Source organism: Apium graveolens, chromosome 8 (assembly GCF_009905375.1).
Source record: "Apium graveolens cultivar Ventura chromosome 8, ASM990537v1, whole genome shotgun sequence".
Taxonomy (NCBI): Eukaryota; Viridiplantae; Streptophyta; class Magnoliopsida; order Apiales; family Apiaceae; genus Apium; species Apium graveolens.
This window is the reverse complement of record NC_133654.1, coordinates 32,286,258-32,303,687: the sequence shown is the minus strand read 5'-3', so window position 1 is coordinate 32,303,687 and position 17,430 is coordinate 32,286,258. Positions and strand designations below refer to the sequence as shown.

At 38.0% G+C, this 17,430-nt stretch overlaps 1 non-coding gene and 1 pseudogene across 1 annotated transcript; one reads left to right on the top strand and one right to left on the bottom strand.

Annotated features, from left to right (window-relative positions):
* Positions 1–17,430, bottom strand: part of LOC141679460 (uncharacterized) — a 196,804-nt pseudogene that overhangs the window by 67,195 nt on the left and 112,179 nt on the right.
* Positions 11,080–11,186, top strand: LOC141682078 (small nucleolar RNA R71). The gene has a single exon (XR_012559482.1). It is a non-coding gene; the product is annotated as a small nucleolar RNA R71 (small nucleolar RNA).

The following is a 17,430-nucleotide window of genomic DNA, read 5'->3' as shown; positions in this document are numbered from 1 at the left end:
ACAAGTTGGGGGAGATTGTTAGATATATTTGAGATGTCATGTCTAATATGATTCATGTTTAGTTTTCAGATCTTAACAAACAGGACATATCAGGACTTACTGAAATTAGGTCTTACTGGAAGTCAGAACTTAATATCAGAACTTAAGGTCATATCAGAACTTAAGTGCCGGAAGACTTTCATATAAGGATGGAAGCTGATTTACAGTAGAAGATCGAGACTAAAACAAAAGAAGATATGCATGGAAAGAATTAGAAGACTGGAAGACTTGTAGAAGATATCTGATTGATATATTTTAGGAGACATAATTATATTCCATATCAATTAGAAGTTATCTTGTAACTGTGTACTATATAAACACAGACTTAGGGTTTACACTATATGTGTTATCATTATCGAGAAGATTATACATTGTAACCTAGCAGCTCTTAGTGATATTTGTTCATCATTGAGAGAGAACAACAGTTCTTATTGTAACAGAGTTTATTCAATATACTTGATCTTTGTTACATACTTGTGTTAAATCGATTTGATTGTATAAACACTGTATTCAACCCCCTTCTACAGTGTTGTGTGTCCTAACAAATTATTTCTAGTTCGTTCCCACAGAGACTAGTTTAGGATAACTTTGTGATTTATGCACTTATGCAACAATGATATGGCTATTATTCAATGCTAAAATGAATAACAATATGGGTTTTGATTATACTACGATTAACTATTGAGAATTATACTAGAGAACAGTAATTAAGAGATTAAAGAGAGTTGAATAATATATGACACAAACATGGGATTTTAACTTCATTCAATACTTCATTCAATAGCCTTTTCGTTCTTAATCTTAGCATGTAATGGTGATGACACTAATCAGATAACACGAAACTGCTAAACGCCAACTTTCGTTGCACGAATAACAAACTGCTAGACATCCACAAAAGAGATAGAAGCTGATTAGACACTAATTATATTGAGACCCTATATGTCTATAGAATTTGACAACATATTGGCTTAATGCACAAGTTATCTATAGTGATTACATAGGGCAAGTAAGACGATTAAAATTACCTACGAATCATGCATAACAATAACACATGAACCTATGATAGCATGGCAAGTTCTAAATCCTTAAATTCACTGTCGCTTCATTAAAGATTAACACACTATCTTATAAGTTCGCGATGCTCATAAGATGAATAAGCACAACCAATACTAGGTTATCATACAATCACTACACACTAAGGCATCGAAACAAATTAACTAAAGAAATCCATAAATAAATCCGCTAGAACCCCACGAAAATGGCTAGCCCATAATCAGACTCATCATCAACGTGGGTTTCGATGAAAGCATGGTATAATAAACGTAGTCTTTATATTTAATAAATAATAAACCAAGAACGAAACAAGAGTATAGGTTCATGAATAAGAAAACTTGCATCCAAAGTTATAACTTAGAACAAAGAATCACTAGTATAAAACTAGATCATCTTCGCCTTCGTGAGATTGTGCTATACGGTCTTCTTACGCCTTCTCCTTGAGCTCTGGTACATCTCCTTATGAAAAATGACCTTTATTTATGTATATATAGCAGCCCATGCATAGTAGAAGTCCATCCGATCAAAAGTCCAAGAGAATCAGGATTTTAATTCCCGTCCTAGCGCGGCCGCGCGCTTAACCAGCGCAGGCGCGTTGTGTTTTTGATGCTCGGGCGCGGGCGCGCGCTATGACAGCGTGATAAGTGGCATATTATACCACTTAGAACGTCTTATAATGGCTTGAATTGATGTCTTAAAATCAGGTATTTTGTATATTTGATGCATTTTTCTAGTATTTTTGCATTTCAGGGTATAACTTGCGTATGTAAGAAGAATTCATCAGAAATAAGCCTAGGGAAGTGCTTGGCATTGGTTGTGGAAAGTTGGGGGCAGAATGCAGCAAAATCAGGAGCAGAATGCAGAATTTTCCAGAAAGAGGCTGGGCGCCCGCTCAGGATGCTGGGCGGCCGCTCAGGAGCTTGGGCGCCCGCTCAGGAATCTTAGGCGGCCGCTCAGGGGCGAGAAAATTAATTCTGATTTTTATAAATCCTTATTCTGTTGGACTTCTGAGACGGCTGGTTCTTGTGGGCTTCTATATAAGTAGTTCTCAGAGACGTTTCACAAAAGTGTGGTATCAAGCAAGGAGCAAGGAGAGAAGGAAGAAGACCGTTTTAGCACATCACAACGAAGAAGAGGAAGCATATGTCTTCTTGTGATTCTTTTATTCGTTGTATCAGTGGATGCTAGTTTTCTTTACTTTGAACCTTATTACTCTTATGACGTACTCTGGTTTTAATAAGTATTTTTATTAGTTTATATTGTTTGTTATTATCATGTTTTCATATGAACCCATGGTGACGATGAGTTCTATCATGGGCTAATCGTGATCATGGGGTCATAACGGATTTACTATGGATTTCTTCAGTTAGTTATTTAATACCTTAGTGTGTGCTGATTGTATGATGTCTAGCATAGGTTGTGCTTATTCATCTTATGTGCGTCGCGAACATATAAGATAGTCTGTTAATCTCCTGTGAAGCGACGGTGGATCTCGAGGTTTAGAACTTGCCATGCTAGCATAGGTTCATGTATGTCTATGCATGATTAGTGGGTAACTCTAACCGTTTTACTTGCCCTGTGTAATCATAAAGAATAACTTGTGCTTAAATCTTTATGTTGTCAAATTCTGTAGACATATATGGTCTCAACATAATTGATGCATATTCAACTTCTATCTTAATTGTGGATGTTTGGTAGAATGGTATTAGTACAATGAAAGTTGGCTTTTATCAGTTTCGTGTTGTTCGATTAATATCATCACCGTCACATGCTAAGGGTAATAACAATGACTATTGAAGGAGGTAGTAATGAATTTATGATCTCATGTGTGTTTAATATTGTTAATTCAAGTGTCAATTAAGTGTTTAATTCTCATAGTGAATTGTAGTTAATAATTAGTTAATCAAATTTAAGTGTTATTGTCTTGACATTGAGAAGTAATCATACATTGGTGAGTAAGTGTTAATTGAACATAATTAGTCTGAGTTTCTGTGGGAACGAATCTGATTTATATCTTATACTACTTGCGAACGCGTATACTTGCGTGAATTATTAGCGCGTGTTTTGTGCCTAACACAGCGCGGACGCGCCGGTCTTATGGAAAAAACTTATTTTTCTTCTTTTCTTGTTGCAATGAGTTGGTCTTCACGAGCCTTTATTCCTTGAACACCTTCCTAACACCATATTAGCATCAAATCAATGCTGATTCACCTGAATTCCGGATAAATGCCTGAAATGCAAAAACACTATAAAACACATTAAAACACCAATTCAAAGCTTAATGGAGCGTTATAAAGTGTCATAAATGCCACTCAACATAGCCCCAAACTTGAATCGATGCTTGTCCTCAAGCATAAACAGACTCAAAGAATAAGAAATAAAAATGCATGAATGCAACTATATGAATGCAACGATCCCCATAGAATAACTAAACCAATCAAAAAGCAAACTAGAGACTTATAAACCAAACCCCACAAATCAACCAAACCCCACAAATCAACTTATAAACTAGAGACGTGCGTGTGTGCAAATGCTTACAAATATACTATCGCAACTAGATCAATAATCATGACTCACTACTCATCAAAGCAATCGCAAGGTTATAGATAAAATAAAAGCTAGATTCAAAATAACTTATAACACTTCAATTCTTATATTGGAGTTTTATATGGATTCATGTTTTTCTTCATAACACATAAACAACACAAATATGCTTATTTGACCGTGCAATGAGTAAGGTCCATAAAAGACTTATACAGTAGTACCCATGTAACGAGCGTTAGGTTAGCGAGTCCCAGACTATAAAAACCTTAAATCACTAGGCACAAAGTCCCCTAAGAACTTAATAACTCGAGTACTAAAGAGCCCACTCGTGATCAATTATACATAACACTTATTTTTTTTTCTTTTCTCTTTTCTTTTTTTTTCTTTCTTTTTTTTCACAAATTTCTGAACGAGTGCGTTTTGCTCCATCTCGTTCAACCCTAGACTACTCATATAAATATGAGCCGGCTACTAGCCATTTGACACCTAGCCACAACAACTAGCAATAAAATCCAATTTCTCCAAATTTTAAATATCCATATTAATTTTTTATTAAGAGAATATCATAAATTCTAAATATAAACAAGCGATTAAATCCCGACAAACAAATAAACCATGACCATAACCTAGCCCTCAAGCAGCCTATAAGACTTAGTGAAATACAATTGTCTATATCATGCAAATCAATTCGATAAGACTTAACATTAATAAATATGACATCACTACACTAGCATCAATATCATAAATCAATCGGAAAAATCATCTACGGGATCATGTTATTATGCAAATGCATGAAACTATATGAACAAACTATCATAAAAAACTACAAATATAAAAATAAAAAAACTACTACATGGCAAACATATAACTATATGCACTAAACTATCATGAATATGCAAACTATATGCGACTCACACAAAATATATTCCTTCAACTACTACCCCCAAACTTAAAATTTTCACTGTCCTCGGTGAAGGTAATAGTAAGGAATCATGCATACATACTCAGAATCAGGATCCTCAACCCCAACGGGTGGAGTTTCAGGCGTGTCTGGAGGTGGATACACGGAGTCCTCACCAAATACTGGCCACTGGATGTCAACACATGTTACTCTAAAAGCAGTCCCTAGTGCCTGGGTGAGATCACGTGCAAACCGACTATGGATGTCATACATCACATCCATCCTCCTTGCTAGACGCCTATACTTCGCCATGCTCATACCAACTCCAACATCTGCTCCTGCATCCTCCTGCTCCTGCTGCGATGAACCAGCCTCTTCACCCAACTGAGATCTCCAAGTTGTTCTGCTCGTCTGAGCTGCCCCAGCAGCGGGCCTCCCATCATACAAATGATCAAAAGAATACCCAAGTCCTTTCAAATCAGGCTTGCCTCCATCCCACTCTTGCATCATCAACAAAGTGGTGCTGTCAATCGGAGCACTCAAAATCTGGAGCTGCTCGTGTGCTGGCCAATGAACTCCAACTGCCACACACAGTTTCTTCACAACGGGCGCATAGGGTATAGAACCCGTAGTACTCCCTCGCAAAAATCTCAAAATACCTTTGTGGATAACCATACCAAGGTCCACATAGTCACCCTGCAGAATACCCCACAATAACCGTGCACGCTCAACAGTAACATCATGCACATGAGAAGATGGTATGATGTTAGCACAAATAAAAGAATTCCATGCATGTGCAAACCTGTTCATGCATGAAGCAGGGAATGTGGAATAATCAGTTGTGCCCCTCTTGAACTTCCAGTGAGTCTCAGGCACACATATCCTGACCATGCTTCCTCACGGGCTGATCAATCACCCTCTTTATCACTTCTACACTGTACTCCACTGTCATCCCCCTAACCACAGTGAAACCATTCTTCTCCGCTTTCGCATTAGCATAAAACTCACGGACCATACTCGTGGGCACAACAGCGGGTTCCTCATAAAAAAGCAACCCGGCCCATCTCCAAGATCATCTCCAACAACTTACCATCTTTCCTTGATGGCAGAAACCATGCTCCTTGGCTATAGGATTTGAGAGAAGCCTCGTGTACTTCATTTCAGCCTCGGGAGTTGAAAACCTTGGCCTCACACCACCTGCACTCGAAGAATCAGTGATGCTGTTGCTTACTTGAGTTCGATGTCTTTTGGGTGCCATTGGGATTGAATAAGAGAGAATAAAAGATAAGTGTTTGAGAGTAATTGTGTTTGACAATTTGAGAATTGATGGAAAAGTTTGTGTATAAGTGTATGTATATATAGGAGGTTGGGAGAGAATTAGATATGGAATAGAAGTGGGAATTGATTATGGAAATAGTGGGAATAATGGGTTTGATTTGGAGAGGGAATTTTGGGATGTGGAAGAGTAAAATTAGGGTAGAAATTGATTTTTGGAATAAGTCCCCGATTTTCTCTTTTCCCAGCTTTTATTTTTTTCGAATTCAGGGGGCAGTGCGGCCGAGCGCTACCTCCGCGCAGGCGCGTCATGCTCCTACCTTTTCAGCGCGCACACGCTCTATTTCTGGAAAAGTGATGCGGCCGCCCTGCTTCCTCAGCGCGGGCGCGCCGTGCTAATGTAGTTGGCCCCGAGAATTTTTATTTATTTTAATTTTTTTATGCTTTTCTCCTTTCTTTCTTCTTCCTCTATCTACTAATGTACAACAAACTTGGGTTACCTCCCAAGAAGCGCTTGCTTTACGTCATTAGCTTGACGTAGTAATGCGAGATAAAACGGACAATAACACGGCACTAACCACCTCACGGGTTGTCGTGTCACCATAGTAATGCTTCAACCTCTGACCATTTACCTTGAATGCTTGGCCTGGATCATTCTCAAAAATCTCCACCGGTCCATGTGGAAACACAATTTTGATAACAAACGACCCTGACCACCTTGACTTCAACTTTCCAGGAAAAAGACGGAGATGAGAGTTAAATAAAAGAACTTGTTGCCCCGGCACAAAGGATTTGAGCACTAGACCCCTATCATGCCACATCTTGAATTTCTCCTTATACATTTTGTTGTTTTCATACACTTGAAGCCGAAACTCGTCGAGTTCATTCAATTGAAGCATCATCTTCTTTCCAGCTGCATCCAAATCAAGATTCAACTTCTTCAAAGCCCAATACCCTTTATGCTCGAGCTCCACCAGAAAATGACACCCCTTACCATAAACCAACTGAAATGGTGACATTCCCAACGGAGTCTTGTATGCTGTCCTGTACGCCCAAACAGCTTTATCAAGCTTCAAAGACCAATCTTTTCTCGACGGATACACAACTTTCTCTAAGATGCGCTTGATCTCTCTGTTAGATACCTCAGCTTGACCATTCGTTTGAGGATGATAAGCCGTAGCAATGCAATGATTCACATTATACCTTTGCATCATAGCAGTGAATTTGCGATTGCAAAAATGCGACCCCTCATCACTGATTATGACTTTTGGAGTTCCAAATCTTGTGAATATCCGCTTGTGAATAAAATTAAGCACTACCTTCGTATCATTCATTGGCAAAGCCTTGACTTCAACCTATTTCGAAATATAATCAACCGCCAACAAGATATACTGATTGTTATAAGATGAGATAAATGGCCCCATGAAGTCAATTTCCCAAACATCGAAGACTTCAACCTCGAGAAGCACATTAAGAGGCATCTCATCCCTCTTGGACATATTACCCACATGTTGACATCGATCACATTTCAAAATGAACTGATGAGCATCTTTAAACAAAGTCGGCCAAAAAAAACCTGCTTGAAAAATATGAGATGCCGTCTTTTCTCCATCATAATGTCCTCCATAAGCCGTTGAGTGGCAATCTCGCAAGATGCCCCCTATTTCGCTGTAAGGAATACATCTTCTGATAATTTGGTCAGCTCCTTATCGAAAAGAAACGGCTCATCCCATATATACCACTTCACTTCATGCAGAAACTTCTTCCTTTGAGTGGGAGTCAAATCTTTAGGCATAACGTTGCTCACAAGGTCGTTCACAATGTCGGAGAATCATGGTTCTTGTGCTTGCACTCCAAATAATTGCTCATCGGGAAAAGATTCGTTAATCAAAGACTTATCTTGTGAAGTAGCCATTGGGTCCTCTAAACGCGAGAGATGATCGGTGACTTGATTTTCAGCCCCTTTTTTGTTGATCTCTAATTCAAACTCCTGAAGTAAAAGAACCCATCTAATCAATCTAGGCTTCGAGTCCTTCTTCAAGATGAGATATCGAATGGCAGCGTGATTAGTAAAAACTGTCACCTTCGTCCCAAGAAGATAAGATCGAAATTTCTCAAAACCATAGACAATAGCCAAAAGTTCCTTCTCAGTAGGGTGTAGTTCAGTTGGGCACCATTAAGAGTCTTACTAGCATAGTAGACTACATGAAATATGTTGTTCTTTCTTTTCCCAAGAACTGCTCCAACTGTATAGTCACTTACATCGCACATCATTTCAAACGGTTCAGACCAATCAGGTGCAGTTATGACATGTGCCAAAATTAAACTCTTCTTTAATGTCTCAAAAGCGGAAAGGCACACATCATCAAACTTGAAAGGAACATCTTTTTCTAGCAAATTGCACAATGGCTTCGAAATCTTAGAGAAGTCCTTGATGAAACGCCTATAGAAACCCGTATGACCAAGAAAACTGCGAATTCCCCTTACAGAAATTGGTGGAGGAGTTTTTCAATAACCCCCACCTTGGCTTTGTCCACCTCAAGACCCTTACTAGAAACCTTGTGACCCAGAATGATGCCTTGGCACACCATAATATGACATTTTTCCCAATTGAGAACCAAATTGGTCTCAACGCACCTTTTCAGCACTAACCCAAGATTGTGCAAGCATTCATCATAAGAAATTCCAGAGACCGAGAAATTATCCATGAACACTTCTATATTATTACCAATCATATCAGAGAAGATAGCCATTATGCATCTCTGAAAAGTGGCTAGTGCTCCACATAGTCCAAAAGAAACTCTTCGAAATGCAAAAGTACCAAAAAGACATGTGAATGTAGTCTTCTCTTGATCTTCTGGAGCGATACAAATCTTATTATATCCCGAATAGCCATCCAGAAGATAGTAGTAATCATGCCCAACCAATCTATCAAGCATCTGATCAATGAAAGGAAGAGGGAAGTGATCCTTCCTTGTAGCCTTGTTCAGCTTCCTATAATCCATGCAAACTCTCCACCCCGTGACTGTTCGTGTGGGAATAAGCTCATTCTTCTCATTTTCTACCACAGTGAAACCACCTTTCTTTAGCATACACTGAACTGGGCTCACCCATGAACTGTCAGAAATAGGATAGATGATCCCTACATCTAGCCACTTGAGGATTTCCTTCTTCACAACCTCTTTTATGATCGGATTTAGCCTTCTCTGTTGCTCAACAGTAGGCTTGCTTTCTTCCTCTAGCAGAATTTGTGCATGCAATTAGAAGGGTTGATTCCGTTGATATCTGCTATAGTCCAACCAATTGCCGATTTGAATTCTCTAAGAATTCTCAAAATCTTCTCCTCGTCGCTACCTGAAAGGTCAGATACAATAATAACAGGCAAAGTAGATGCATCACCTAAAAACGCATACCTCAAATATTCAGGTAAAGGCTTAAGCTCAAGAGTAGGGGCTTCCTCAATAGATAGCTTGAGGTGCTTTGGAGAACTTCTCAGCTCCTCCAATCCAAGAGATTCAAAAGGCATATCCATCTTTCGCTTCCAGGGAGAAGCATTCAAATATTGCAAGTGCTCTTCACCTTCATCATCTTCACTATCGGAATTTCCCAACAAGGCCTTTTCTAATCGGATCTTAGCAATCGATCAAGTTCAGAATTAACCACAGAATCAACCATCTCCACCTTAAAACACTCCTCATTTTCCGTAGGGAATTTCATAGCATTGAATATATTAAAAGTTACATCCTGATCCATCACTCGCATGGTGAGCTCACCTTTCTGCACATCTATCAAGGTTCGGCCAGTAGCCAAGAAAGGTCTTCCCAAGATTATGGGAATCTTCTTATCCTCCTAGAAATCAAGAATTACAAAATCAGTAGGAAAGATGAGTTTGTCCACCTTGACCAAAACATCTTCCACAATACCTCGCGGATATGTAATAGAACGATCGGCCAACTGCAAAGTCATATAAGTAGGCTTCGGATCCGGTAAATCCAACTTCTTGAAGATTGACAAAGGCATCAGATTGATGATAGCTCCCAAGTCACATAAGCATTTGTCGAATGACACTTTTCCAATAGTGCAAGGGATAGTGAAGCTTCCATGATCTTTAAGCTTCGGAGGCAACTTCTGTTGCAGCACAGCACTGCACTCCTCCATGAGAGCAACGGTCTCTAAGTCATCAAGCTTCACTTTCCGAGAGAAAATACCTTTCATAAAGTTCGCATAACTAGGCATCTGTTCAAGAGCTTCAGCGAAAGGTAGATTGATATGAAGTTTCTTGAACACCTTCAGAAACTTCTCAAACTGCTTATCCAGCTTTTTCTTCTACAGCCTCTTAGGAAAAGGAGGTGGAGGATAAATCTGTTTCTCCCGTATATTACCCTCAGGAGGAGAGGAGTGTGTTCCACAGTAGTCTTCCTTGGTTCCACTTCTGCTTCCTTCTACACTTCTTCCTTAGCCACATCTTCATCTTCTGAAACTTGAGATTTTTTGGGATTTGCAACCTTCCCAGACCTCAATGTGATTGCCTTAACCTATTCTTTAGCTTCCTTCTTTCCTGGAACTTCTGTGTCATTAGGTAGTGAGCCAGGTTGATGATTCAGTAAGGCATTTGCAATCTCCCTAATTTGATTCTCCAAGGTCTTAATAGACACCGCTTGGCTCTTGCACATGAGCCTCAACTCCTCTAATTCAGATTTTTCATTAGATTGTTGCTGTTGGAGTTGTTATCTAGGGGCATATTACGGTTGTCAAAAACCAGGAGGGTTATACTGCTTTGCTGTGTATGATTAATAAGGTTGTTGCACTGCATTCCGAGTATTGCTCCAGCTGAAGTTAGGATGATTGCGGTTATTGGGATGATAAGTGGCTGGAGCTTGCTGCTGTGATCTCTGAAAGTTGCTCACAAATTAAGCTGATTCGCTAGAAATAGCACACTGTTCAGTTTCATGTACCCCACACAAAGTTCACAAACACTAGTGATTTGATTAACTCCATAATTAGCCAAAGAGTCCACTTTCATCGTCAGAGCTTGAAGTTGAGCAACTATAGCAGTAGCTGTATCTACTCCCAGAATTCCTGCTACCTTGTCTTGAAACATTCTTTGCTTAGGATTTTGGTATTCATTAGCTGCCATAAACTCAATCAACTCATAAGCTTCATTATAGCGTTTGGCCCATAAGGCTCCACCAGACGCTGCATTGAGCATAGGTCTCGATTGTGTGCCCAAACCATTGTAGAAATAGTTTATAATCATCCAATCAGACATGCCATGGTGTGGGCACTTCCTTGGCATCTCCTTATATCGATCCCAAGCCTCACACAGAGATTCTCCAGTTTGTTGTGCAAACTGAGTAAGAGCATTCCTGATTGCAGCAGTCTTCGCCATAGGAAAGAATTTAGTGAGAAACTTTTGAGCAAGATCCTCCTATTTGGTGATAGACCCTGGTCGTATAGGATGCAACCAGCACTTTGCTTTATCCCTCAGAGAGAATTGGAAGAGTCACAGCTTGATAGCATCTTCAGTCACGTGTCACAGATCTTGATGAAATCCCTGATGTGCATGTTGGGGTCTTTTGTAGGAGAACCCCCAAACTGAACTGAGTTATGTATCATTTGAATTGTGCTCGACTTGATCTCAAAAGTGTTAGCCGAGATGGCTGGTCTGATGATGCTTGATTGAATATCATTAATCTTAGGCTGAGAATAGTCCATCAAAGCCTTATGAATTTCTGCTTGATCTCCCATCACTACTAAAGCTGGTTCCTCGACTTTTTCTTCTTCTTCTTCTACTTTGTCTTCATCTTCAAAAACTTTCCTTCAAACCAATACAACTTCCTCCTCGGCTTGATCCAAAGTTCTCTTACGAGCCCGCGAACGCGTATGCATACACGCTCGCTAGAGTACCTGAAACACGACAAGGAAAAGAGTAGGTAAGTAACAATGTCCGAGTCAATGAACTTTAACGATCACTGATGACAAACACATAAACTAAAATTTAACACCGAGTCCCTGGCAGCGGCGCCAAAAATTTGTTAGTCGTTAATCACGCGCTAATAATTCACGCAAGTATACGCGATCACAAGTAATATAAAATTATTTCTAGTTCGTTCCCACAGACTGGTTTAGGTTATCTTTGTGATATATGCACTTATGCAACAATGCTAAGACGAATAACAATCTGGGTTTTGATTATACTACGATTAACTATTGAGAATTATACTAGAGAATAATAATTAAGAGATTAAAGAGAGTTGAATAATATATGACACAAACATGGGATTCTAACTTCATTAAATAGCCTTTTTGTTCTTAACCTTAGCATGTAATGGTGATGGCACTAATCAGACAACACGAAACTGCTAAACGCCAACTTTCGTTGCACGAACAACATACTACCAGACATCCATATAAGAGATAGAAGCTGAATAGACTCCAATTATATTGAGACCCTATATGTCTATAGAATTTGACAACATAATGGCTTCATGCACAAGTTATCTATCGTGATTACATAGGGCAAGTAAGATGGTTAAAATTACCTACGAATCATGCATAACAATAACACATGAATCTATGCTAGCATGGCAAGTTCTAATCCTCAAATTCATTGTCGCTTCATTAAAGATTAACACACTATCTTATAAGTTCGCGACGCTCATAAGACAAAGAAGCACAAACAATATTAGGTTATCATAAAATCACTACACACTAAGGCATCAAAATAAATTAACTAAAGAAATCCATAAATAAATCCGCTAGAACCCCACGATAATGACTAGCCCATAATCGGACTTATCATCAACGTGGGTTCCGATGAAATCATGGTATAATAAACGTAGTCTTTATACTTAATAAACAATAAACCAAGTACGAAACAAGAGTATAGGTTCACAAATAAGAAAACTAGCATCCAAAGTTACAACTTAGAACAAAGAATCACAAGTATAAAACTAGATATTCTTCGCCTTCGTCAAATTGTGCTATACGGTCTTCTTAGGCCTTCTCCTTGGGCTCTAGTACATCTCCTCATGAAAAATGACCTTTATTTATGTATATATAGCAGCCCATGCATAGTAGAAGTCCATCCAATCAAAAGTCCACAAGAATCAGGATTTTAATTCCCGTCCTAGCGCGGCCGCGTGCTTGACCAGCGCGGGCACGCTGTGTTTCTGCTCCTCGGGCGCGGCCGCGCGCTATGATAGCTCGGGCACGCCGGTCTTCTGGAAAAAACTTCTTTTTCTCCTTTTCTTGCTGCAGTGAATTGGTCTTCACGAGTCTTTATTCCTTGGACACCTTCCTAACACCATATTAGCATCAAATTAATGCTAATTCACCTGAATTCTGGATAAATTCCTGAAATGCAAAAATACTAGAAAACAAATTAAAACACCAATAAATTGAGTACAAAAACACCAATTCAAAGCTTAATAAATCATTATAAAGTGTCATAAATGAAACTCAACAATCACCTCCACCTAGATCTTATCCTTATTTTATTCTTCCACCAGTGTTAGCTCTATCACCTTTTGTTGTGACAGTTGCACCTCTTTGAATTATTCCACCACCCCCTTATGTGAGACCACCTATTCGAGGACCTCCACTTACTGATTCTTGTTATACCGGACATTCACTACAAGAAAAAAGCTAATAGACATCGGTTTCTGGCCGATGTCTTTGTGTTTTTTGACCGATGTCTTAGTCGCCGATGTCTATTCTAGACATCGGCCAAAAACCGATGTCTGTACTAGCATAAACATCAGTTTTTAGTAATTTTATGATGTCTAAGGTCCCAATTTTTACAAAATGTGTTAAACATAATTATTTTTATGTTATAATTACATTAAATATATGACATTGAATAACTACTAACATAACAAAAAAAGGCTTAGACATCGGTTTTTAAAACAGTAGTGATGTTTATGTAAACCTTAAATATCGCCTAAAAGCGATTTCTTTGAGCTTTTAGACATCGTTTTAAAAAAAATACTGATGTCCAAAGGTGTATTAGACATCGGTTTTGGACGATGTCTATTTTCTTCAAGACATCGATATTTTTTCCAAAAAAAACCGATGTATTTGTGCTTCTTAGACATCACTTTTGCCCGATGTCTTTGTCTATATAGACATCAGTTTTATTCTTAAAAAATGATATTAATTAAGATGTTAGACATCAGTTTTGGGCGATGTCAATGTGCCTAAAGACATCGATTTTATTACAAAAATTGATTTGTATTTGTTTCTTAAACATCAAATTTAACACAGTAAAAGTGATGAATATTTTTATTTTTAGGTGTTACACTACTTATATACATGTCAAGTGCTAAACATTGCTAACACAAAAAGAAATAAACAAGATTTATGTAAGACCATGTAAACGGGTAGCCAGTATATTGAAAATTTCTTCAATCAGTAGTAATATCTCTTAAACTCTCTCCTGCATAGCAGGTTTACTATACATACACCTAAACACTAATGACCATAAAAGTAAGACATGATGTATATGAACGATTAGCTGCCTGACATTTACCGATAAAACTCAGATGCCACTGAGTCATTCTGTACTCGTCTTTCATATTATCTTCTAAAAGAGCTCCATTAACTGCTGGACAACATCTGATGATCAAGGAAAGTAAACACTGCATGTTATTAACTTTATACAAGCAAAGTTTATCCAAAAGTATAATGATCGTAAGGTATATACCTATTGCATAGCCAGTATTGTTTAGTCCAGTAATAATAGACTCCGGAAATATTACAGTTGAAAGAGCAATCAATATCCAATCTTTCAGAACACCAGCAACTCGAATGGTCACTGCTCCGGTTCGACCAATCACTAAGAAAATTGAGAAGTTCAATGCTAGCGTACAAATGGCATTGGAAAAAAAGATCCAGAAGTTGAACTTAATCTGAGAGAGTTCCATTCCAGGCTGCTCCAAGAAGTACCAAGGTACAAACAGAAATGCGAAACTGCAAGTGAGAAATATTGTAATCCAGAAGTTACCTAACGGAAATATGGTAGCTTCATGAACTGAACAATGCTTTCTTCTAAAAGTAAAAAAAGGCAATTTATAGGAAATATCACCCCATCACAGAGTTAAATACAATGATATAGGAGAAAATATCACCCCATCACAGAGTAGGATCATATAATGATGGAACGAGAACATTCATGTAATAGACTTCATATGCTAATTCTGAATTTTCAGCAACAGGTGCACAAGTTGTCCACACACAGTACCAAAAAAATACTGAAAAAGAAATGAACTTAAACATGCATGGAGCGATGTAATATAAGCTTGTGATATGATTCAGAGTCAATCCTTTCTTTTGAAGAAAGACCTGAGTTAAGACTAGCCTCAAAGCTTCTGCAAATATACCCGTGACTTGGTAAGCTGTACCAATTACATTAAAATGGATCTCCCCATATGAGGGAACAACCACCCCAACACTGACCAGCAACATATTTAAGAAAACATCACATCTTAATTTGTCAGTGCCACATACAACAGCCATGAGGAATGTTGCCACAAGTACTGCATAATTCAAAAACTGTGTGTAAGCAAATCTTCACTGTATAGCAAGGAGTGTAAATTTTGTTCATATCACATACTCAGGGCTTTAAGCATCTGAATGAAAGCCACGGATATATGCAAGTATGTCGTGTTACCAAACCTGTGTCAATAATAAAAGTGAACATTACAGTTAGAATACAGATAATGTGGGTCAACTTGAGATAAAATGGTATTTACAATGCATATTATAGTTATTGTCTTTCCAGAAGCTGTCTTTGCAAGTTAGGGAACTTTAATGACATACCTAACAATATTACATTTAAATATTCTTAACAAAACACTGAAGCAAACTGTCCAATATACTGTAATTTATCAACAAACACAGAATGGAAACATCTCAATTAAGGAGTTGAAACGGTTCTTAGTGTATATAGTTTATTAAAATGGAATTGCACATATATCATGGCGAAGGAAGTTAGTTTACAAACACATAAATTTGGTACTCATCCAAAAAGATATTAGCTCCTTTGATTTGTAAAACTAAAAAATAGATTGACTTTCTTATTAGTTCTACTTTAATTTCCGAGCCTCACTTGAGGGAAGTCATTATGTTCAGATCTAAACTATTGCAAGCAAATACTAATGTTAAACAACTTCCAATGTCAAATAGTAGTGTACTATTGTCAACATGGTGCACCTAACTCTAATAAGTAACATCAACATGACGACATGTATTTTTGAACATGAACAAAACCCCATATTGTACCCAGAGCTATCTCCGCAAACTATAACCATATAGAGTAAAAAGATTATAGCAGTAGCAGTATAGTAAAACTTCGCAAGTTATATTATGTCCCCATGGTATATTTCACCACCCTTCAAAACAGCATAATGATCGTAAGCAGACCTTAAAAAATATATCTGGACAATAAATTGGCACATTCAACACTCTGCACACATACCTTTAAGTATAGAGGACGGTGTCTGGAACTCCTGCCAGACATGCTGCGATGAAGTGAGATCCATATTCATAGACTTTGCAGCAAGATATGCAGCTCCGGCAGCAATCTGATGAGGTTTAAATTGTATCCAAAGAGAGCTCCTAAGCCTGCAAAAAGAAACTTAAAGTCAGACTAGCAATAAATTTATCTTTCTTGAACAATGCTCAAATAAAGAATCGGACATAAAACAAACCATCTGAGATGATACAATCTCCTGCAACATAGTGCAATGCCACTTAATATACAAACTACATCAGCTTCAGACATTTTCTTAAATTAATTAGCCTGCTATTAAATTACCATCTATATGAAATCATAGATCCAAAGATGAAACAAAAAAAGGTGGTTTCCCTTACCAACTACAGAAGCAGCAACATGTGGATTATTTCCAAGTATCTGCAGCAGAAATGTTGATAGTATGTAATATTATAGCACACATCATATAGCAATCTACATAGAACATCAACTCCCACTCCCACCTCAGTAGCGGAAGAATATTTAAGTCCAGCAACTTTCGCAGTTTATATACGTAGAGAAAATGATACACAGTAAAAGAAAAGAAAGTTTACAACTTTCAGCTTTTAGACTGAAAAGGCAGTCCAACCTCTGATTTATTTGTTACTGGAAATTGATAGCATTTGAGGTGAAATTACAAGTACAAGTACAAGTGACGCTAAGTGCTCATCCAGTCCCGACAGTCTGACATACACAATCGGCAGAAACCCAGCTGACAAACTTTACGGATTCGATTTGAACCTCTGACCTCTGAAACAGTTGTACAGATAATCTAAATATAGGCCAAAAACTTAAAAAAGAGGTGATTGCCTTTCCCCCTAAAGTTCATAAAATATCTCAAAAAACCGAGACATATCCGGAGCTGACAGTTTTGTTCAATTGGTACTACTGTAGATATTCCCCAGAAAACCTTTTATAGGCTCATATTCCCAGAATAATGATCTTTTATCGTTCAATACTCAACTATAAGGCATTAAGCCTAATTATTCGAATATATATATATATATAGAATCTTACATTGCTACAAGCCCAAATGTAATAACTATTTAGCCTTGTAACAACTAAAACACAAATTAATAGCTAAAAA